General features: G+C 36.8%; 1 protein-coding gene across 1 annotated transcript in view; it reads left to right on the forward strand.

The window, feature by feature from the left end:
• Nucleotides 1-1,488: 1,488 nt before the first annotated feature.
• NELL2 (neural EGFL like 2) overlaps nucleotides 1,489-25,612 on the forward strand; it is a 406,822-nt gene continuing 382,698 nt past the window's right edge. Inside the window, exon 1 of the mRNA XM_016923593.3 lies at nucleotides 1,489-1,718. The gene's annotated coding sequence lies outside the window, so the exon portion shown is untranslated. The remainder of the gene's footprint in view (nucleotides 1,719-25,612) is intronic.

Consider the following 25,612-nt stretch of genomic DNA (forward strand, 5'->3'; position numbering starts at 1 on the left):
GAAACAATGTATTGCATGCATCTCAGTTCCTTATTTGTGTTTCATGGTTGTCTAAGATCTGATGGTAAACAGAAGGATGAAAAGGCATACAATTTGCTTCATTTACTGAGAAAAGAAGATAACCTTGAACATGAAATAAAGCAAAATTCAATTAGAAAGCAATAAAAAATTACTGATTCAGTGTTTTGCAATTAGTTGCATATTGTGTATCTTTTAAATAGCCTTCAGTTTTGTAAATTTTGCTAATTTGAAATTTACAAAAAGTACATTATTTTTATCACTATGTGTTTCCAGCAAAGTGCATTCTTTTTGTCTTTATGCTTTTCCAACGAATATTTTAAAAATGAGTTCTCTTGAAAGTTTCTTTTTGGCCAGGCGCGGTGGCTCACGCCAGTAATCCCAGCACTTTGGGAGGCCGAGGTGGGCGGATCACGAGGTCAGGAGATTGAGACCATCCTGGCTAACACGGTGAAACCCTGTTTCTACTAAAAAATACAAAAAATTAGCCGGGCGTGGTGGTGAGTGCCTGTAGTCCCAGCTACTCAGGAGGCTGAGGCAGGAGAATGGCGTGAACCCAGGAGACCAAGCTTACAGTGAGCCGAGATCACGCCACTGCACTCCAGCCTGGGCGACAGATGGAGACCCTGTCTCAAAAAAAAAAAATTTTCTTTTTTACTGAATCCAGCCTCTTTAATTTTAATGCCATTTTTACTGATGACTAATACAATTATATCTCTAGCCGAGACCTTTCTCTACACTCCAGGAGTATATATCCAATAGCTTTCCCAACACCTCCACTTTTATTTAACATCCACTAAATATTTACCGAGCAGCTACTCTGTGTTAAGCACTCTTCTAGGTTGTGGGAATATATCAGAGAATAAAACAGAGAAAAATCTTGTGCTCATGAATTTTCATTCTATTGAAGAGACACAATGAGATAAATATGAAACATGGGATGTTAGATGGTTTTAATTGCTATGTAGAAAAAAATCTGGAAGAGGCACTAGAAAATGTGAGTGGGGTGGTTTGCAATTTTAAAAGAGGTAGTCAAGGAAACCTTATGATAAGGTGACATTTGGGCAAAGTACAAAGAAGGTAAGGGAGTGAGCTAAGAGGACACCTGCAGGAAGAGCATTCCAGGCAGAAAGAACAGCAACTGTAAAGGTCTGGCTGCTTGTTTTAGAAATATTGACAGTAAGGATACCGGGGAGACTGAAATGGAACAAGGGAAGGAGAGCGATATCAGAGGGGTGAGGTGGACAAGATCATGGATGGCTTGGCAAGGACTTCAGCTTTTACTTCAAGTGAGATGGAAAACCACTGAGGGTTTTAGGCAGAGGAGTGACACAACCTGATTTATGTTTTAAAAGGATCACTTCTTTGGATGCTATTTTGAGGATAGACTGAAGGGAATGATGATAGCAGGGAGACCAGTTAGGATGATGACTTAGACCATGGCAGTTGTGGGTGGAGATGGTAACTGCCAGATTCTGTCTATATATTGAGAAGTAGCAGGCAGGATGTACTGAGCAATTGGATGTGGGATGTGAGAGAAATGACTCCAAGGTTTTTGGCCTGAGCAATCAGAAGGATCCATCTAACATTTACTGAAATAAGGAAGATGCTTTATTCAATCTAGAAGTGAAAAAAGAACCTTTTAGACGTTATTATTATAAAATGTCTATAAGAAGACTTCTCATTTTAATCCTCAAAATGTGAGTTCTTTCTTATCATTTTAATTTTAAGGTAACTCTGAACACCATTTTAAAAACTCTTTAAGGAGGGTATAGTGACCTGCATTTTCAAACAGCTGTGGTTTTGATGTGAATCATATTGTTTTTCTTTAAAATATATTAACGTTTATGAATTTTATAGTATGTTAAGAGTTTGGGAATTTCTTTGCTAAATTCACAACTATTCAAACTTGAAACATAATGCTGAATCCTACCTTGACCTCCCAATTATCTCTGGCAACTATTTTAGGACTGGGAAGGAGAAAATTCCTATATTATATTTATCTTCGTTTTTAACCCTAGTTTGAGAGCTGATTTTTTAGATAACTTTTTTCTTAATAAAGAACTTAGATATGCCATCATGGAAAATCTGAAAACTAGGAAGAAGTATAAAGAAAAAACTAGAAATCAACTTTATTTCTGCATCCTGCTGTTACATTTTTATATCCTGACTTTTTCAATCAGCTGTATGGAGAAAATAATGAGAGCTAGGAGACTGTGGCTCACTATCTAGGGTAAAGATTGATGTTTCAATAAAGCTTCCTACTCAAGGGAAGAACCCAAATGGCCTTGTGTTATCTCATTTTCACCTATATCTAAACAGGCTACTGATTTATTACAAAAATTTCCCAGAGTAAGTGTGCAATAAACTAGTTTAAGAAAGGAAAGAAAAACACTCCCTATGACCCCAGCATATTTATTTGATTTATTTAACAGAAATACATATTATGCTTACTGTATGCCAAGCACTTTTCTAAGGACTTTATAAATATTAACTCATTCAACTTAATCATCAGAACAACTGAGTTAGGGACTGTCACAATTCCCACTTAATAGTGGCACAGAGAGGTTAAGTAATTTGCCCAAGGTCATATAGCTAGTAAGTGGAATAGCTAGGATTTAAACCCAGGCAGTTTGGCTACCAAGTGTCCATGCCTAACCACTACTGCTGCACTGTGATGAACTTGAATCCTGTATAGTCAGAATCCAAGTTCATTTTGTTTTGGCCACATTAGCTTAGTAGGAAACTAATATTATTTTTATTCACATAAACAATTCGAATTTATAAGGCTCGTGTACTTTTATGCACTATTAGGCTTAGCATGTAGAAGGTACTAAATAAAAGTTTATTAGGTGGAAGAATAAATAAATGATGTCATGTGGTGGGAAGCCAATTTAATTAAGTTGCAGTGATTTCCCCATTACTCCAGTAGCATTTTCCAGAATACATTCCCACAGAACATTAGTTCTCTGATTTTCTCCTTTAAAAAAGATTCTATTGTGAAATTAGTTTGGAAAACTGCATATTCTATTAGCTTTTTGAGATTTTCAGTGTGTATTAGTATATTAAGAGGTGCAGAGAAGTCCGAGAGTAAATACATCCTTTAAATTTTGTTTAACTCTGTTTGATCAGAGATGCCTCCTTTTTCTTGTGATAATCTTTCAACATCCCATGGAACTAGTAGTCTATGGAATATGCTTTGGCAAGTAACTACTTTATAGGATGAGGTCTAAAGCCTTAAAAATAAATTATTTACAAGGGTGCTTTTCCAATTTCATTTACAAATTCATCATCCATTGTCTCTCCTCATAAACTACATCTCTTTCTTCACAAGTAACTAAATGTTCCATGCATTTTCATTCTTGTAGATTCTGCTGATTTTTTTCTCTCTGTGTGGGCTTTTACATTCTCAGTACTACCCTCCCCCAACACATAGACAGATACCTTCAACCTGAGCTCCAACTCAATCCTCAGGGGGCACTTTATTTATTTTTATTTTTATTTATTTATTTTTTTTAATTTTATTATTATTATACTTTAAGTTTTAGGGTACATGTGCACAACGTGCAGGTTTGTTACATATGTATACATGTGCCATGTTGGTGTGCTGCACCCATTAACTCAGGGGGCAGTTTAAGTATCACCTGTGACTTTACTCTGACTCTCACAGAAAGATTTAGTCACCACCTCCTTTTTGGTCCCCTAGAATTTTGTAAATAAATGTATATTATAAATATATATTTTGCTTACATACATGTTTTTTCTCTTGTTTATCGATGACTCGAAGGCAGGATTATGTCTTTTACTCATTTTTATTTCCCTAGAACTTAACATAGTAAATGTCCAGTCCTGATAAAACCTCTATCTTGAAAAGCTGCTCTAGTTTTCATTTATTTTTAGTTTTGATATATTCACCAAAACCAGGTTGCCCATACGAATTTTGCAGTTTTATTTTTTTGAGGAAGACAAGGATTAAACACAGGCATTTACTTAATTTTTGTAGTGCTTTATCCATTTATCTTTTGAAAGATTATAATTTAAAATGTTACTTGGAATACTTACTGTTTACTACTGAACCACAGTGCCATCCATCATATAGCCAAATGGTTTCCCCGAGAAATATATGTTATTTCTTTTTTATTTTTCTTGTTATTTTTTAATAGTCTTCTTGAAATTGAATAAGACTAATCAATGTTCAGAATGATTGGAACAATTTTCTAAAACCTGCATATTCCCCTGTTGACTTACAATAGTTAAAATACTCAGGGAAATAGTGTAATCATTTCCTTCCCTGTAATTCCTCCTGCTCCCACATTTGTAAAACAGTACTTTATTTACCTATTTATTTAATAATTTCCATTTTTATTCTAGATTCAGGGAGTACATGTGCAGATTTGTTACATGGGTATATTGCATGATGCTGAGATATGCACGATCCTGTCACTTAGGTAGTGAGCATAGTATGCAACAATTTTTCAACCTTACCCTCCTCCCTACCTCCCCCATCTAGTCGTCTCCAGTGTCTATTATTGCCGTCTTTATGTCCAAAAGTACCTAAAGTTTAGCTCCCACTTATAAGACAGAGCATGTGGTATTTGGTTTTCTGTTCCTGCATTAATGTGATTAGGATTATGGCTAAGTCCTTGTGTTCCACTTTTTTAAAGAAAAAAGGATTATGGCCTCCAGCTGCATCCATATTGCTGCGAAGAACATGGTCTTGTTCTTTTCATGGCTGCATAGTATTCCACATATATATGTACCACATTTTCTTTATCCAATCCATCATTGATGGGCACCTAGGTTGATTCCATGTCTTCATTATTTTGAATACTGCTGAAATGAACATACATGTACATGTATCTTTTTGGTAGAATAATTTATTTTCCTTTGAGTATATATCTGGTAATGGAATTACTGGGCTGAGTGGTAGTTCTGTTTTAGATTCTTTGGGAAATCTCCAAACTGTATTCCACAGTGGTTGAACTAATTTACATTCCCACCAACAGTGCATAAGTTCTCCTTTCTCTCCACAGCCTCCTCAGTGCCTGGTGTTTTTGAGTTTTTAATAATAGTCTTTCTAGTGTGAGATGGTATCTCATTGTGGTTTTGATTTGCTTTTCTCTGATGATTAGTGATGTTAAACATTTTTCATGTTTGTTGGCCACATGTATGTCTTTTGAAAAGTGTCTCTTATGTCTTTTGCCCATTCTTTAATGGTATTACTTGTTTTTGCTTGTTGAATTAAGAACCTTATAGATTCTGGATATTAGACCTCTGCCAGATGCAAAATTTGTGAATATTTTCTCCCATTCTGTAGGTTGTTTACTCTGTTGATAGTTTCTTTTGCTGGGTAGAAGATCTTTAATTAGGTCCCACTTGTCAATTTTTGCTTTTGTTGCTATTGCTTTTGAGGACTTAGTCATAACTTCTTTCCTAAGGCCGATGTCCAGAATGGTGTTTCCTATGTTTCTTCTAGGATTCTTATAGTTTGTAATCTTTCATTTAAATCTTTAACCCATCTTGAGTTAATTTTTTTTGTATGTGGTAAAAGATAAGGGTCCAATTTCATTATTCTGCATATAGCTGGACAGCTATTCCAGCACCATTTATTGAATAGGGATTCCTTTCCCTATTGCTTATTTTTGTTGTCTTGGTTGAGTATCAGATGGCTGTATTGTGTGTAGCTTTATCTCTGGGTTCTCCAGTCTGTTCCATTGCTGTGTGTGTGTATATATGTGTGTGTGTGTGTGTGTGTGTGTGTGTCTGTGTGTCACCAAAACCATGCTGTTTTGAGTACTGTAGCCTTATAGTATGGTTTGAAGTTGGATAATATAATACCTCTAGCATTGTTCTTTTTTCTTAGGATTGCTTTGACTATTTGGTCTCCTTTTTGGTTCCATATGAATTTTAGAATTTTTTTCCAGTTCTGTGAAAAATAAAGTTGGTAGTTTGAAATGAATAGCATTGAATCCGTAGATTGCTTTTGGTACTATGGGTATTTTAATGATTGTGGTTCTTCCAGTAGTCCATGAGCATGTCATATATTTCCATTCGTTTGTGTCATCTGTGGTTTCTCTCAACATTTTTTTTTTTGTCATTCTCCTTGTAGAGATCTTTCTCCTCTTTGGGTAGATCTATTCCTAGGTATTTTCTTGTGTGTGTGTGGCTATTGTAAATGGGATTGTGTTCTTGATTTGGCTCTCAGCTTGAACATTATTGGTATATAGGAATGTTACTGATTTTTCTACGTTGATTTTATATTCTGAAACTTTACTGAAGTTATTTATCAGTTTCAGTAGCCCTTTGGTGGAGTCTTTGGAGTTTTCTAGGTATAGAATCATATCATCAGTAAAGAGACATAGTTGAATTTCTTTTTTTCCTATTTGGATGGCTTTTATTTCTTTCTCTTGCCTGATTGCTCAATCTAGGACTTCCAGTACTTTATTTTTAAAAGTAATTTGTCACTTTTTCAACTTAATAGAGCATTGTATCGATTTCTCAATTACTCTGTTCTTATGTGTTCTGTGACAGGTATTTTTTAAGGTCAAACACTTTTAAAGTAAATCTAAATAAACTATGTCAGCTAACTCTTCTTTCAGAGGAAGTTGTCAGGAAAAATTACCCACCACTCAAGAGATTCCCTTTTAATATTAATGATTGAAATAACTTTTAATTATTTATTTTTCTAATGTGGTCATTAGCACTCTGTAAAAGGCAAAAATAAATTCTCTTTTCTTATGATGAATGCTGTGTCTTTAACAGCACAAAGTTTCATCAACTCATTTACTTTAGACTACCTGTTGAATATAACTTCATTTATGGAGTATTTTAGCACCTGGATCACTTTAATTTCATCCAACACTACTTCTGCCATAATTCTTAAATATTTTAATGTCCATGTGGGTGATCTTGCTACTACTGTAGCCACTTGATTCCTTGACCTTCTTTCCTTCAGTGATATTGTCTTCCATTCTTCCTCACTCATCCCTATGTTCATTCAATACCATAATATGGAAATAATTGCAACCTTGTCAAAATCTCAATTCCATAAATCCTTCTGTTATTACAAACTCTTATCTTTCCAGTTTATTCTTGAATACACTTTACTCAACAATCTTTTGACCTTTACCTACCTACTATCTGTTTTACTGCCTTTCTTACCCATCTTAAAGTTCATGATTAATCACTGTAAGAATTCCCCTGTGCATACCCTCTATTCCTCAATGAAATCATAAGATTGGTTAAATACAACTCTTCTATTTCTTATCTATACCGCATAGCTTCCTAGGCTTATGGGTCTCCCTTCAAATTATTGATCACTAAACTCAAGTAGACTTTTAATGCTTCCTAGCCATCATATTTCTCCATGCCACACACATTTCCATACTTCTAGATGTCCATTTCATACATTTTCCTCTCTTCTGAAACCTCAAACATGTCTATCTCATCATAACTTCCAATGGATGACTTTGCTTCCTATTCCACTGAGAAAATAAAAGCAACCAGAAGACATCATTCTTAAGCTTGTACTACCACATTTAATGACCTTCTGCCTTTGTGTGCCTAAACTCTGCCTTCTGCCTTGTAGGATGCCTGAAAAACTGTTCACATTTGCAATTAATGCCAACATTTTACTTGTTTACTATATCTTATTTCTTGAATGCACTCAAGAACATCATTACAATGATTTTCCCTTGTTTTTCTCCAATCACTGGTTTCCCTCTCTAATGGTTATCTCCCACCATCTTACAAACGTACTGTTGTATCTTTCATTTTAAAACAAAAAAACAAAGACAACTTCATTTGATCCTACTTTGCCTTCACTCAATCTACCATTGTACTTCTCTCCTTCCCTTTATGGCAAAATTATTCCAAAGAATTTTCCTACTTTACTGTCTCTAATTTCATTTTTCTGTTTTCATTTTATCTTCAACCATTTCAAACAGGTTTCTGCCTTTGTCATTCAACTGAAATATTTCTGGCCAAGGTAACCAATTATTCCCATATTGCTAAATCCAAAGGCCAAATATCAATCTTCATTTTACTTGGCCTATAAACAATATTTGACACTTTCATGACACCACTGTTTTTTGGTTTTGCACCTAATCTACTAGCTTATTGTTCTCAGTCCTTTGTTATGTTTTTCTCTTTCAGAGCTTTTAATGTTGGAGTGCCCAGAACTCTTATTTTTATTTTCCTGTCTATTCTCATAGTCTTTGTGATCTCAGTTAGTCTTATAGCTCGTATTAATCCATTCTCATGCTGCTATGAAGAAATACCCGAGACTGGGTAATTTATGAAGGAAAGAGGTTTAATTGACTCATAGTTCTGCAGGGCTGGGGAGGCCTTAGGAAACTTACAATCATGGCAGGAGTAGCAAATCTTCACATGGTGGCAGGAAGGAGAAGAATGAATGAAGAGGGGGAAAAGCCCCTTATAAAACCATTAGCTCTCATAAGAACTCACTCACTATCATCAGGACAGCATGGTGGTAACCACCTGCATGATTCAATTACCTCCCACTGGGTCCCTCCCAGGACACATGGGGATTATGGAAACTACAGTTCAAGATGAGATTTGGCTGGGAACACAGGCAAACTATATTATAGCTTTAAGAGACATCTACATACTTATGAGTCCCAGATATATATTTCTTATGTGTTTCTTTCCTTTAAATCCCAATCATTTAACTCCAGCTGCCAGATCAGTATTTCTATTTGGACATATTTTTAGTCATCCCAAGGTTAATATGTCCCGGATTTACCTTCTGATTACTGCTTCCTTTCTCCATCTCTTCCTCTAGTTTTTTCATCTCAGTGAATTCCAATTTCGTTCTTTAAGTTATTCAGGTAAAAAACCTTTGAGTTCTCCTTGATTCCTCTTTTTCTCTCATATCTCAATTCCAGTCTGGCAGTAAATCCTATCTACTCTGAATTCAGTGTAAGTCCAGAATCTCACCACTTTTCACCATATCTACCCACTCTTACCCTGGTTTGAGCCATCATCATTTTTTACCTGGATTATTGCAGTAACTTTCTAACTGCTCTACCCTTTACTCCTTCAGTAATTGTTAACATATCAGCCAGAATTAAGAGTTTTAAATATATCATATCATTCATGTGTTTAGAGTTCTTCTGTGACATTTCATTTCACTTAAAGAAAACCCTAAATTTCTTAGAGTGACTCATAAAATTCACATAATTTAACCTCATTTCCTCTTACTCTCTTCCTAACCCCAATCGTACTTACTGCTTCTCCAGGCACACTGCTTCCTTGTGTTTCTCAGGTTTGCCTGGAACATTCCCACCTCAAGACATTTGCTATTCCCTCTGCCTAGAAACCCTCTTCCCTAAGATATCGTCATAGCTCACCTCCTTGCCTCCTTCAGGTCTTGATTTTAATGCCAATCTTTGTGAGACCATTACTAAACACCCTCTTTTAAAAGTTAACCTCTCTATAATCTTCCCAATTTTCTTTCCTATTATATTATTTCCATAGCATGTATTACTGTTTAGAATATTATGTAATTAATTAATTATAGGCAATTTAGTTTATTATTTGTTCCCTGTTTTTCCCCTAGACTCTCAGAGTGTAGCAATTTTTGTCTGTTTTTTTCATTAATATATTAATAGTGTCTGTTGCATAGTAGACCTTCATTAAACATTAATTAAATGAATATATGTATAATGGTCATTCTGAAGAAAAATATTTTTATAGGATTCAGACCAAAGGTCCCACTATAGGCCTGTGAGAGCTAGTCAGATGGTGGATGATTTATTTCCAGGTTGTATGAACATCTGATCTTGATATGGGCCAGAGAGGATATAAAATAATTCAGTGTATCTTAAAAAATAATTTGGGAAGAGACATTAAGGATCCCTCAGTGCTTGGATAACCAGATATTAATTAAGGAATTTATATTCATCAATTTTTATCTATTTTCCAATGCTTATGTTTTTGCTGGATCATTATGATCTTATTGAAAATTCACTTTAAAAATCTTTACTAATGAAAGAACACATCTTACAGAAGAAATATATTTAGAAATTAGAGTCGTCTCATGTAAGATTTATAAACAGTTACAAGAACTTATGCTTGGAACAGTAAAAAACATCAAAAGGGGAAATCTATAAGCATAAACATAACACATGAAATAGAAATTATAAAATATAATTAAATAAAACATATAGATAATGAGAAAATGCCAGCTTACAATACACATACCTTAGAAGAAGAAATAAAGAAAATACAGGAAATTATAAAAATAAACTGTTATGAAAGTATAGGCTGAGATACCCAATCTGAAAATCTGAAATCTGAAATTCTCCAATATCCAAAACTTTTTAAGCACTGACATGATGCTCAAAGAAATGTTCATTATAGTTTGGATTTTCAAATAAGATAATCCGTGTAAAAGAACATCTACATCACTATCACTCTGATAAAGAAGTTTTTTTATAATCTCATAAAGTTGGAGAAAATTTGGTCCAGTCATTGGTGTTCAGGTTACTTTTGTCTCTGCTTAAAACTGTTTAACTCTCACTGGACAATGCCCAGTGGAGAAATCATGATAGAATAACCAAATCCCCAATGAACCATCAGGCCACTTTTTTTTCAAAATGTAATGATTAATGACCCTATCTCATTCCCTTAAGCTATTTCTCTTCAACTGTACTTTTTAGTATACTAAAAATTAATTTGATTATATTTACAGCATGAAGTTTTAATGAAACGCTTTGAGGAGGATTAGAAAATAAATTGTGTAACATTTGATTTTAAATATGCATGGAATTTTAGGAGCCCATATTAGTTAGGGTGGGCTAACTGCTATAACAAACAATCTCAAATCTCAGTAGCTCTTATTTCTAGCTCATGTCATAATTCAATGAGGGTAACTGGGAGGTAAGAGGAAGGCCTTTCTTTTTCACCGTCATTCAGGGACTCTAATCTCCTTCCATCATGTGGCTTTCATTGTGTTTTGTTTTTTGATCTTCAAGGGCTTTCTAGCATTCCACTGGATATCTTTGTATCTGTTCAGCAGGCAAGAAAAGAGAGACAGAATATGGAAGTTTTATGAGCCAGACTTGGAAGCGTTGAGTATCACTTCTACACATATTCCTTTAGCTATAAGTTAGTTGAAGGCTTTTGCCAAACAAGTGAAGTGGAAAGCATATTCTTAGAATAAAAGAAAATGGGATGTGTTGAGCATATAGCATTATATCTATTACAATGTCTGATCTAGCCGTTTCCCATTTATTTTATTTCAGTTGTTTTATACAATGAAGTAACATAAGTTTTTCTAAAATTAATTTATTATTTTAATTTGCTATCTTTATAAATTTGTGATCCAAAAGAGTCATAGACATTTAATAGATTTAAGTGTTCCTGGCCATACATATTAATTTGTCTAGATTTTAAAGATTCTAAGTTTTTTTAAAATTTAATTTAATTAATTTATTTTTATTATACTTTAAGTTTGGGATACATGTGCAGAACGTGCAGGTTTGTTACATAGGTATACATGTGCCCTGGTGGTTTGCTGCACCCATCAACCCATCATCTACATTAGGTATTTATCCTAATGCTATCCCTCCCCTTGCCCCCACCCCCCGACAGGCCCCAGTGTGTGATATTCCCCTCCCTGTGCCCATATGTTCTCATTGTTCAAATCCCACTTATGAGTGAGAACATGCAGTGTTTGGTTATCTGTTCCTGTGTTAGTTTGCTGAGAATGATCATTTCCAGCTTCATCCATGTCCCTGCAAAGGACATGAACTCGTTCTTTTTTATGACTGCATAGTATTCTACAGTGTATATGTGCCACGTTTTCCTTATCCAGTCTATCATTGATGGGCATCTGGGTTGGTTCCAAGTCTTTGCTATTGTGAATAGTGCTGCAATAAACATACGTGTGCATGTATCTTTATAGTAGAATGATTTATAATCCTTTGGGTATATAACCAGTAATGGGATTTCTGGGTCAAATGGTATTTCTAGTTCTAGGTCCTTGAGGAATTGCTACACTGTTTTCCACAATGGTTGAACTAATTTACACTCCCACCAACCATGTAAAAGCATTCTTATTTCCCCACATCCTCTCCAGCATCTGTTGTTTCATGACTTTTTAATGATGCCATTCTAACTGGCATGAGATGGTATCTCATTGTGATTTTGATTTGCATTTCTCTAATGAACAGTGATGATGAGCTTTTTAAAATATGTTTGTTGGCCACATAAATGTCTTCTTTTGAAAAGTGTCTGTTCATGTCCTTTGCCCACTTTTTGATGGGGATATTTTTTTTCTTGTAAATTGTTTAAGTTCCTTGTAGCTTCTGGATATTAGCTCCACTGGATAGATTGCAAAAATTTTCTCCCATTCTGTAGATTGCCTGTTCACTCTGATGATAGTTTATTTTGCTGTGCAGAAGCTCTTTATTTTAATTAGATCCTATTTGTTAATTGTGGCTTTTGTTGCCATTGCTTTTGGTATTTTAGTCATGAAGTCTTTGCCCATGCCTATGTCCTGAATGGTATTGCCTAGGTTTTCTTCTAGGGTTTTTATGGTTTTAGGTCTTACGTTTAAATCTTTAATCCATCCAGAGTTAATTTTTGTATAAGGTATAAGGAAGGGGTACAGTTTTAGTTTTCTGCCTATGGCTAGCCAGTTTTCCCAACACCATTTATTTTATAGGGAATCCTTTCCCCATTGCTTGTTTTTCTCAGGTTTGTGAAAGATCAGATGGTTGTAGATGTGTGGTGTTATTTCTAAGGCCTCTATTCTGTTCCATTGGTCTATCTCTCTGTTTTCGTACCAGTACCATGCTGTTTTGGTTACTGTAGCCTTGTAGTATAGTTTGAAGTCAGGTAGCTTGATACCTCCAGCTTTGTTCTTTTTGCTTAGGATTGTCTTGGCTATACGCGCTCTTTTCTGGTTCCATATGAAATTTAAAGTAGTTTTTTCTAATTCTGTGAAGAAAGTCAATGGTAGCTTGATGGGAATAGCATTGAATCTATACATTACTTTGGGCAGTGTGGCCATTTTCACGATATTAATTCTTCCTATCCATGAGCATGGAATGATTTTTCCATTTGTTTGTGTCTTCTATTATTTCCTTGAGCAGCGGTTTGTAGTTCTCCTTGAAGAGGTCCTTCACATCCCTCATAAGTTGTATTCCTAGGTATTGTATTCTCTTTGTAGCAATTGTGGATGGGAGTTCACTCATGATTTGGGTCTCTATTTGTCTACTATTGGTGTATAGGAATGCTTGTGATTTTTGCACATTGATTTTGTATTTTGAGAATTTGCTGAAGTTGCTTATCAGCTCAAGGAGTTTTTGGGCTGAGACGATGGGGTTTTCTAAATATACAATTGCGTCATCTGCAAACAGAGACAATTTGACTTCCTGTCTTCCTATTTGAATACGCTTTATTTCTTTCTCTTGCCGGATTGCCCTGGTGAGAACTTTCAAAACTATGTTGAATAGGAGTGGTGAGAGAGGGCATCCTTGTCTTGTGCCAGTTTTCAAAGGGAATGCTTCCAGCCTTTGCCCATTCAGTATAATATTGGCTGTGGGTTTGTCATAAATAGCTCTTATTATTTTGAGATACGTTCCATCAATACCTAGTTTATTGAGTGTTTTTAGCATGAAGGGGTGTTGAATTTTATTGAAGGCCTTTTCTGCATCTATTGAGATAATCATGTGGTTTTTGTCATTGGTTCTGTTTATGTGATGGATTCCATTTATTGATTTGTGTATGTTGAACCAGCCTCACATCCCAGGGATGAAGCTGACTTGATCATGCTGGATAAGCCTTTTGATGTGCTGCTGGATTCAGTTTGCCAGTATTTTATTGAGGATTTTCACATCAGTGTTCATGAGGGATGTTGACCTGAAATTTTCTTTTTTGTGTGTGTGTCTCTGCCAGATTTTGGTACCAGGATGAGGCTGGCCTCATAAAATGAGTTAGGGAGGAGTCCCTCTTTTTCTGTTGTTTGGAATAGTTTTAGAAGGAATGGTACCAGCTCCTTTTTGTACCTCTGGTAGAATTCAGCAGTGAATCCATCTGGTTCTAGGCTGGTTTTTGTTTGTAGGCTATTAATTACTGCCTCAATTTCAGGACTTTTTATTGGTCTATTCAGGGATTCGACTTCTTCCTGGTTTAGTCTTGGGAGGGTGTATGTGTCCAGGAATTTATCCATTTCTTCTAGATTTTTAGTTTATTTGTGTAGAGGTATTTATAGTATTCTCTGATGGTAGTTTGTATTTCTACGGGATAAGTGGTGATATCCCCTTTATCATTTTTTATTGTGTCTATTTGATTCTTCTCTCTTTTCTTCTTTATTAACCTGGCTAGTGGTCTATCTATGTTGTTAATCTTTTCAAAAAACCAGCTACTGGATTCATTGATTTTTTGAAGTCTTTTTCATATCTCTATCCTCCTTCAGTTCTGCTCTGATCTTAGTTATTTCTTGTTTTCTGGTAGTTTTGTTTTGTTTTGTTTTGTTTTTGACAGTTTCTTACTCTGTCACCAGGCTGGAGTGCAGTGGCATGATCTGGCCTCACTGCAACCTTTGTCTCCTGGGTTTAAGCAATTGTCCTGCCTCAGCCTCTTGAGTAGCTGGGACTACAGGTGCATGCCATCACACCCAGCCAATTTTTGTATTTTTAGTAGAGATGGGGTTTCACCATGTTGGCCAGGAAGGTCTTGATCTCTTGACCTTGTGATCCACCTCCCTCAGCCTCCCAAAGTGTTTGCTAGCTTTTTAATTTGTTTTCTCTTGCTTCTTTTGTTCTTTTTAATTGTGAAGTTAGGGTGTCGATTTTAGATCTTTCCCACTTTCTCTTGTGGGCATTTAGTGCTGTAAATTTCCCTCTAAACACTGCTTTAGCTGTGTCCCAGATATTCTGGTACATTGTGTCTTCATTCTCGTTGGTTTCAAAGAACTTTTTTATTTCTGCCTTAATTTTGTTATTTAACCAGTAGTCATTCAGGAGCAGGTTGTTCGGTTTCCATGTAGTTGTGCGATTTTGAGCGAGTTTCTTACTCCTGAGTTCTAATTTCATTGCACGGTGGTCTAAGAGACTGTTTGTTATGATTTCCATTCTTTTGCATTTTCTGAGGAGTGTTTTACTTCCAATTATGTGGTCAATTTTAGAATAAGTGTGATGTGGTGCTGAGAAGAATGTACATTCTATTGATGTGGAGTGGACAGTTCAGTAGATGTCCATTAGGTCTGCTTGGTCCTGAGCTGAGTTCAAGTCCTGAATATGCTTGTGAATTTTCTGTCTCGTTGATCTGTCTAATATTGAGAGTGGAGTATTACAGTCTCCCACTATTATTGTGTGGGAGTCTAAGTCTCTTTGTAGGTCTCTAAGAACTTGCTTTACAAATTTGGGTGCTCCTGTGTTGAGTGCATATATATTTAGGATAGTTATCTCTTCTTGTTGCATTGATTCCTTTACCATTATGTAATGCCCTTTTTTGTGTTTTTTAATATCTGTTGGTTTAAAGTCTGTTTTATCAGAGACTAAAATTGCAACCTCTGCTTTTGTTTGCTTTCCACTTGCTTGGTAAATCTTCCTCCATTCCTTTATTTTGAGCCTATGTGTGTCTTTGCACATAAGATGGGTCTCCTGAATATAGCACACCGATGGGTCCTGAATCTTTATCCAATTTGCCAGTCTGTGTCTTTTAATTGGGCAATTTAGCCCATTTACATTTAAGGTTAATATTGTTATGTGTGAATTTGGTCCTGTCATTTTGATGCTAGCTGGTTATTTTGCCCATTAGTTGATGCAGTTTCTTCATAGTGTCGATGGTCTTTACATTTTGCTATGTTTCTGCAGTGGTTGGTACCAGTTTTTCCTTTCCATATTTAGTGTTTACTTCAGAAGCTCTTGTAAGGCAGGCCTGGTGGTGACAAAATCTCTCAGCATTTGCTTGTCTATAAAGGATTTTATTCCTCCTTCGCTTTTGAAGCTTAGTTTGGTTGGATATAAAATTCTGGGTGGAAAATTCTTTTCCTTAAGAATGTTGAATATTGGACCCCACTCTCTTCTGGCTTGTAGGGTTTCTGCAGAGGGATCCTCTGTATGTCTGATGTGCTTCCCTTTGTGGGTAACCTGACGTTTCTGTTTGACTGCTCTTAACATTTTTTCCTTCATTTCAACCTTGGTGAATCTGACAATTATGTGTCTTTGGGTTGCTCTTCTCGAGGAGTATCATTATGGTGTTCTCTGTATTTCCTGAATTTGAATGTTGGCCTGTCTTGCTAGGTTGGGGAAGTTCTCCTGGATAATATCCTGAAGCATGTTTTTCAACTTGGTTCTGTTCTCCCTGTCACTTTCAGGTACACCAGTCAAATGTAGGTTTGGTCTTTTCACATAGTCCCATATTTCTTGGAGGCTTTGTTTTTTTTGTTTTTTTTTTTTCATTCTTTTTTCTCTAATCTTGTCTTCATAGTTTATTTCATTAAGTTGATCTTCAATCTCTGATATCCTTTCTTCCACTTGACCAATTTGGCTATTGATACTTGTGTATGCTTCACGAAGTTCTCATGCTGTGTTTTTCAGCTCCATTAGGTCATTTATGTTCTTCTCTCAACTGTTTATTCAAGTTAGCAGTTCCTCTAACCTTTTATCAAGGTTCTTAGCTTCCTTGCATTGGGTTAGATCATACTCCTTTAGCTCGGAGGAGTTTGTTATTACCCACCTTCTGAAGCCTACTTCTGTCAATTTGTCAAATTCATTCTCCATTCAGTTTTGTTCCCTTGCTGGCAAGGAGTTGTGATCCTTTGGAGAAGAAGAGGCCTTCTGGTTTTTGGAATTTTCAACTTTTTGTGCCTGGTTTTCCTCATCTTCATGGATTCATCTACCTTTGGTCTTTGATGTTGGTGACCTTTGGATGGGGTTTTTCCATGGGCGTTCTTTTTGTTAATGTTGATGTTATTGCTTTCTGTTTGTTGGTTTTCCTTCTAACAGTCAGGACCCTCTTCTGCAGGTCTGCTGGAGTTTGCTGGATGTTCTCTCCAGATCCTGTTTGCCTGGGTATCATCAGCAGAGTCTGCAGAACAGCAGAGTTTGCTGCCTGCTCCTTCCTCTGGAAGCTTCATTCCAGACAGTCACTCACCAGATGCCAGCCGGAGCTCTCTTGTATGACATGTCTGTCGACCCCTGCTGGGAGGTGTCTCTCCATCAGGAGGCATTGGGGTCAGGGACCCACTTGAGGAGGTCTTCTGTCCCTAGAGCTCGAGTGCTGTGCTGGGAGATCTGCTGCTCTCTTCAGAGCCAGCAGGCAGGAACGTTTAAGTCTGCTGAAGCTGTGCCCACAGCCACCCCTTCTCCCAGGTGCTCTGTCCCAGGGAGATGGGAGTTTTTTCTATAAGCCCCTGACTAGAGCTGCTGACTTTCTTTCAGAGATGCCCTGCCCAGAATCTAAAGTGGTAGTCTGGCTACAGGGGCTTTGCAGCACTTTGGTGGGCTTTACCCAGTCTGAAGCTCCCAACAGCTTGTTTATACTGTGAGGGGAAAAGCGCCTACTGAAGCCTCAGTAATGGCGGATGCCCCTCTCCGCACCACTCTGGAGCTTCCCAGGTTGGCTTCAGACTGCTGTGCTGGCAGCAAGACTTTCAAGCCAGTGGATTTTAGCTTGTTGGGCTTCGTAGGAGTGGGATCCACTGAGCAAGACCACTTGGCTCCCTGGCTTCAGCCTCTTTTCCAGGGGAGTAAACAGTTCTGTCTCAGGGGCATTCCAGGCACCACTGGGGTATGAAAAAAAACTGCAGCTAGCTCAGTGTCTGCCCAAATGGCTGCCCAGTTTTGTGCTTGAAAGCCAGGGCCCTGGTGGTGTAGGCACCCGAGGGAATCTCCTGGTCTGCCAGTTGTGAAGACCTTGGGAAAAGCAGAGTATCTGGGCTGGACAGCACCGTCCGTTATGGCACAGTCCCTCACGGCTTCCCTTGACTAGGGGAGGGAGTTCCCCAACCCCTTGCGCTTCCTTGGTGAGGTGACGCCCCACTTTGCTTCTGCTTGCCCTCCGTGGGCTGCACTCACTGTCTAACTAGTCCCAGTGAGATTAATTGGGCACCTCAGTTGGAAATGCAGATATCACCTGCCTTCTGTGTTGGTCTTGCTGGGAGCTGTAGACCGGAGCTGTTCCTATTTGGCCATCTTACGGGGGAGTCCAAGATACTGAATTTTAACATTAGAACACACTCCTCTTTCCCATGTCTTATTTTGTAAGTACGAACCTTCATTAGTTTTCTGTGGCTTCCAAGAATGTTATGATCAGTTTCTGCATTGTGTTCTGTTTTTTGGCAACCCTGATGGGTATTCTACTAACCTCAGTAGGTAATTATTGCTGACATCATCTTGTTAAATTTGAGAGAATCACAGCTTCTTTTTAACATTTGCTCTTACCAGAACTGTATAGAGGGCCTTTTAATGAAAACATGTCAATAGTACCAGCAGATTTAGTATTTATTTGCACAAAAGACTAACACACATTTTAAAGTTCTCCTTCGATTGAGTCACTCCTGTGCTTAAAAACCTTCATTGCTTTCCTATTATCTTCAAAATAAAGTCCAGAATCCCTGTAGCTTTCACAGCTGAGGGCTTCTCTTGCCTGTCCATCCATATCTTCCACTTGTCCATCTCGTGCATCTAAAGTTGACTTTCATTCTTTAGACAGGGAGAAAACTTTTGCTTCTGGTGTGTCATCCATCTGAAATATTCCTCATCTGCCCTTTAAAAATAAATGTATTTCACAGAGGAGGTCAAACACTCCCTCCTCTGAAAATTTCTCTGGTCTTCCGCTTAGTTAATCTATTGCTTTTGTTTCTTGTGCTCATCTAGTACATTAAGTGATATTTTTCTTATAAAATCAATTACATATTGCTTTACTCAATACTTTTCATATGTATACACGTATAGCTTCAAGACTAGTTTATATGTTCCTTAAGGGCATATACCCTTGGAAATATACACCACTTTAGCTTTCAGTACTCCTGTGTACACCTCGGTCATGGAATTCCTTTAAGAAATGTTAGTTTATTTTAATTAAATCTTAAAAATTATGTTAGTATCTTTCATTTATTGACAAAGGACACTTAACTAATAGTTGGAGATGTTGGAAATTTCCCATTAGCTATTTAAGGAAGCCTATAGAGCTTACCTCAGCTGGATATCTTGAACTAAAATATACATTTTCTTCTTTTTTTAAACTTTGCTGTGTATTTCATATTAGCTTACACCAGCATATATATTTAGCAACCATCAAAAATTGCTTAGTTGGATGATTTTTGTAAAGTGGCACAACTTTTAGCCTTTAAAAAATGACATCTCCTTGCTTTCTAATTTAGCCACATTGAGACCTTCTCTGATAGCCCCTCTTCCTGTCTTACTGAATGATCACTATTTTAATTACTTTGACCTACATGGAAATCTTGGACTTTTGCTTTTTGTCTTCCTTCATAACACACTAAATGCTTTATTTTCCTTAGTCTAAATAATCAGAATATAGCATGTTATAAAACCGAACATGGCAAAATATGTTTTATTTGCAAATGTATATATATAATTATGGCTTATTGTTAAATTGAGTGTTTATCAGTGTAAATGTGTTAGATGATAATATAATCCAGTTATGCACTCCATCTTTATTTGTGTTGTTGATATAATGCAACTAAAGAAAGAAATGAATTCTTTAGGCTGTGAATCTCAAGGTGGAAGAATGTGCCCTGGGGTGGTGGTAGTGGTAATATCTAATTAAAGTTAGGGGGTGATATATGATTTCATAATATAAATGTAGGAAAAAAAGCCTCAACAAAAATCTTATCGCTGTGGATACAAATCAGAATCTCCCTGGGGTAATTTTTATAATGGAAACATGGGTTAGAAACTTTTGAGAACTATGACTTCAGGGCTTCTAATTCAGCTACATGAGATGGTCACAATCACTTAACCAAATGGTTCCTCCATGTGTTTGTAATGGCATTTAAACCAAATTGTGGTTTACATTTATCTGTGAAAATGTATTTTTTATTTAATCATCAATATGAATACAATCTACTATATAAATAGAAGCAGAAAATGAAAAATGAATTTAAATAAAGCTAAGATAAATATAAATCTTAGATCCAAATTGAGATTTTTCTCTTTGCATTTCAACTCTTGCGTTTTGTTCCTTTTAATTAAACTAACAGCTCCTTACTAAATTGTTGTTATCTCATCATATAATCATTTGACCAGAGCTGACACTCACTCACACTGGGAAATAGATGCTCTTCTGACACCACAGCAAAAATCCAGCCTGCAGAGTTCTCTAAGTGTTGAAAGGAAAGTCTGAAGGAGAAGATTTCCTTTCTCCATCAGGCTTCTCTCTAGAATCTCTACTTCCTGTCTTTTTGTCCTGGCCAACTCCAACTAATCAAATGTGTTAAATCCTACACAATCTCTTTTTTATGTGATAATATGAATGTTACAAAAGCTAGTCACAAGCAACTTGTCGCATATTAAGTTATGATGCATATAAAGGAAGAATATTCTATTGAGAATGTTTGAATCACCAAAGAAACTCTTGGTCTTTCTACAAGATAAGAAATGAGTTTTATCCCAACATTCTCAAGTTGTGAATTGAGCAGCATGTAAATATCTTACATCTTTGATGTTTTCTATTATCTAAATATATGGATGCAAACAAGGAATGCAAAATATTTTTCAATAATAGGTAAAACTGAAGGGTAAAATTGAGAGTTAGAAGCAGGGAAGAATAATTTTTATAAATTGTTATTACGTGTTCCATAATTGAACAAAAATTATGGATGAGATAATTTATGATGTTGACATTGCACATCTGTGAGACATATCACTGAGTTCCTTACAGATCTGATAGAACGTTTATTTAGAATTTTACTTTTTATCAAAAGAAGATGCATGCATGAGAAAATAGTGGATTCAGCATCCTTTTCAATTTTTGAAAGATAATATAAACGTAATCATGACTTTACAGAATAAATTGTTGTAGCTGGTTAATGATGCAAGATTAAAGATGGAGTTTGAAAACACAGCATCACTTACCTTGCTTTAGATAAAAATTTAAAACAAATATCCTGAGCTTGCTGTCATTTTTTTTTCTTCCATTTCTGTCAATTTGCTTAGGTGAGACAGGTTTCTCTATTGTTATTGTTAATAGAACAAAACATAGATGTATGTTTTCCCCTGAGAGTAACATTGTCATCAAGCCAACCTAGATAAGTTAACAAGCAGGAAAACAAGCTCAACTATTGATATACATAATGTTCATTCAAAGTGTGTGTAAAGTAATTTAATACAGGGACTTGCTATTTGCTTTATAACTTTTTGTTTTTTATGATTATGGATGACTAAACTTATGAGCATAATTAGCAATTCTCCATTTTAATCTCCTAAATACAAACTTTCATTGAACAATGTGTAGAATTTCTCTATTTTTTTCCTGTTAGATTTGTTCTAAGTAGATGTCTTGAAATGCAATTTTAGGTCTGTTGAGTTTGTATGTCTTTTTCGTTTATTTTTCTAGAATTTAATTTTATTATACTTTATAAACATAAATTTAAAAATCTTTAATCTGTTGATTCACAATGGATTAGGGATTTAAAAAGAATTAGTCTGTTGCCACAGATGGTTTGGGAAAGCACTTCTGTAGGCCAAGTTTAGGATTTTGGATACTGTCCTAAGGGCAGGAAGAAAACTCTTCAGTGATAGCTCTTATTCTCATTATTTAGGATGCTACATGGACATTCAAAATTAGAAGGCTTGGGGCACCCCATCCATCATGCTTGCTTCGGTACTGGGCACAGGAACACAGCTAACATCAAATCCTATAGTCAGTCTGGTTTAAGACAGAACAGGTGCCTGCTCTGCAGTTACTCCTGATATGCAATGAGGAAGCCACTAACTCTCCCTCTACCCTCTCTGAGTGGTAAAGAGATACCAAGCAGATCCCAGAAATACTTAATTTAGCTGTGTTTAAAATAATGCTAACACTTAGTTAAGTGAGGACTGATCCTATATGTGAAATTATTATTGGCAAAATCATGATTATGTGATTATACATATATTTCTAAATATGTTAAGGGTTAATTTGGCTATGTTTTATTTAGAATAATAAAATTTCAGAATTGAAAATGACTTGATGTATTTAACTTTATATCTGATAGAGAAAATTGGAGAGAAAACTGAGGCTCAAAGGGTTCTATAGAAAGAACTGATTAAGAATTTGGGTGTTGGAGTCAGAGATTGGAGTTCTGCTGCCACAAACCAGGAAATTCCTGGGTCTGCCAGAGGCAGGAAGAGGCAAGTGAGGATCCTTCTCTAGGGGCTTCACAGGGAGCATGATTCTACCATTACCTGATTTCAGACTTCTAACCTCCAGAATTGTAAGATAATAAATTTCTGTTGGGTTAAGCCAGCCAGTTTGTGGAAATTTGTTACAGCCGTCGGAAATGACTATGTGGACTGATAGAGTATTGTGAATCACAGTTTCTTTGGTATGTGAATTTCCAAATGAGTTTAAATAACATCCTCTGTAGGATTATGATTTTTTTAATAGTTTGGATCTTGGGATCAGATTGTTAAAATAAATGCAAAGCTCAATTGTGCTCCTTACTGATGTTGAATTGTGCTCCTTACTAATGTTGAATTTGGTTTCTTTCTTTTTTTTTTTTTTGAGACAGAGTCTCGCTCTGTCGCCCAGCCTGGAGTGTAGTGGTGCCATCTCGGCTCACTGCAAGCTCCGCCTCCTGGGTTCACGCCATTCTCCTGCCTCAGCCTCCCGAGTAGCTGGGACTACAGGCGCCCGCCACCACGCCTGGCTAATGTTTTTGTATTTTTAGTAGAGATGGGGTTTCATCATGTTAGCCAGAATGGTCTCGATCTCCTGACCTCGTGATCTGCCTGCCTCGGCCTGCCAAAGTGCTGGGATTACAGGCATGAGCCACTGCGCCCGGCCCTGGTTTCTTCATCAGTAATAGTTTGATAAGAAGAAGATTTACCTTATAGGGCTATTTTTGATGATTGTTTAAAGGAAATGATCCATGAAAACTTTTAAGCACAGAGCTTGAAAGCTGGTAAGCACTTTATATGGGTTAGATATTATTATGATAATCATGATGCTAGTAGCATGGTGGTGGTGATGGAGAAGATTCTTTGACCTGCCCAGTTGGACAGTAACAGAATTGGAAGTAGAAGCCTGGGATGCTGTCTGTCACTCTGATGGCATTTCTATCTCTACTCAAGTCATCCCAGTAAACTGTTCATTCTTGCACCTTCATATATTGATCTTCACATAATGATTTCATTTTCAAATGCTCATATCTTTAAAAAGATGTAAGGAAATTCTACTCCCAACCATGCACATATTCTCTCAGCTGGGGGACAGCCTCTCAACTTCACCAGATGTCTTGCCCAGTGTGAAACAATCACCAGGCTTAGAAAGGAAACCATAGCACCATGAATATACTGTTGGAATAGGCTCATTTCATTACTGTGATGTGTTTGAAAACAAGTCCTCAGTCTTTAAATTATAGGCTACTTTACCCATATAGTTGATAAATATATTTGCATAATTAGCAAAACATATTGTTCTGAGATCCTCTCAAGGCAGGGGATGGAACCATATTCTACCCAATTAAATAAGAGGAGAGAGAGGAAATTCCATTTCAACTTGATTAAACAAATATGCATGCATTGAGCTCCAATTTTCTGCCTGATGTCATGCTTGGCTCTTAATCATATGACTAAGGTAGACTCAAGCTCTGTTCTTACAGTAGAGCTTTCAGTCTAGTGGGAAAGGTAGAAAAATCCCTTTTCTATACAGAATCATAACCCACAGGAGGAAAAAAAATCAGTGTTACAAATAAAGAGAAAAAATTTAAAGAGAATAACATCTAATCACTTTAAAAATTAAGAATTAACAAAAATTCAATAATACAACAACGACAATAACATGGAAGATCTTAACTTGTAAGGAACATGGCCCCATTGGGTCCAAGCTCCAGCAGTGGTAGTTTCTGAGCTGAGAGCAGAGGACCCTTTATGGGGACATCCTGCAGAAGAACTACAAGAACATTATTAGAAGGTGCATATTGCATGTGAATCTGCTAGGGATTGGAGTGTGGATAATTTTAGCAAGATCTGCTCCCATGGCCTTAGTTATCATCTCTGGGATAGTCCAGACCTCTCTTCTGGGTGCCAGTCTATTTGAAATTGTTATTTGGATAGCTGGTAGGCCTAGTAAACTCAAAAAGCTGTAGCCATAATGGCAGGGCATGGAGAACAAGTATGGTGTCCTCTGAGTGAAGAACACCTCAGAAGGGGGCAGATGACCAAATAGTAGGGGTTAATCTGGACACCAGTAGGAGGGGCAGCGATAGAGAAGGTGCCTTTTCCACTACTAGTAGTCATAATGAAATGTATAAACCCTGCTGGGTGCAGTGGCTTACGCCTGTAGTCCTAGCACTTGGGGATGCCGAGGCGGGTGGATCACCTGAGGTCAGGAGTTCAAGACCAGCCTTGCTAACATGATGAAACCCCGTCTCTACAGAAATACAAAAATTAGCCTGGCATGATGGCGGGTGCCTGTAATCCCAGCTACTCAGGAGGTTGAGGTGAGAGAATCGCTTGAACCCGGGAGGTGGAGATTGCGGTGAGCCAAGATGGCACCATTGCACTCCAGCCTGGGTGACAGAGTGAGACTCTGTATCAAAAAAGAATAAAATAAAATAAAATAAAAAAATAAAGAAAATAAAGAAAAATTAATGTATGAACCCTTGGGGGCAATGATATGGGGGGAGAAAATTTTGAACTGGTTTTAAACTGGAGGTGACGTGAAAAAAACATAGACATGATTGACTAAGCCTGGAATTCACTAGATTAAGTTTTCTAACAACTTTTAAAGGAGACAGCTATAGAGAAGGGGTTTAGAGAATCAACTCTGGAGTCACCTCCACAAATACCTCTTGAATAAATGAATAAAGCTGGAGAACAAGGCTTAAGAGCTACTCTGAAATTAATTAGTTGAGTGATTTTGAACAAATTACTTGACTTGTCTGTGTCGTGGTTTGCAAAATGAAAACTTTACATGCTTTTCTATTATATGATCCTAAATGATGGCCAGTCTTCCTGGCAAGTCCTGTACTTAGCGCTGTGAATACTAAGAGTCAGCCTGTATAGGGAAAGGATAAGGATGACCTGAACAGCACCTGTGCCACTCCCACATTTATTTTCCTGCTCACTCAGCAGCTCTTTCTTTATGTTTGCATTCTCAGCTCCAGCCTTTGGCCAAGACTGTCAAGCTGGAGATAGAGGGAGGCTCTGGCAGAGTGACGGAACTCTAGGGGCATTTATTCCTGTCAGAGGACTAAATGATACATGTGAACAGACACTTTGGCTGAACTAATGCTGAATCTGGATCCCTGCCAGCCTTTTTAGATACTAACATAAACTTATCCCTGTTCTCAAGACGTGCATTTGGGAAACCCGGCCTAAGATTTCCATCTAGCAACTACATGTTCATCAAAAAGAAGATTCTAATGGCAGTAGCTGAGCACTAGCAA

The sequence above is a fragment of the Pan troglodytes genome, chromosome 10 (assembly GCF_028858775.2).
Source record: "Pan troglodytes isolate AG18354 chromosome 10, NHGRI_mPanTro3-v2.0_pri, whole genome shotgun sequence".
In the NCBI taxonomy this organism is placed as follows: domain Eukaryota; kingdom Metazoa; phylum Chordata; class Mammalia; order Primates; family Hominidae; genus Pan; species Pan troglodytes.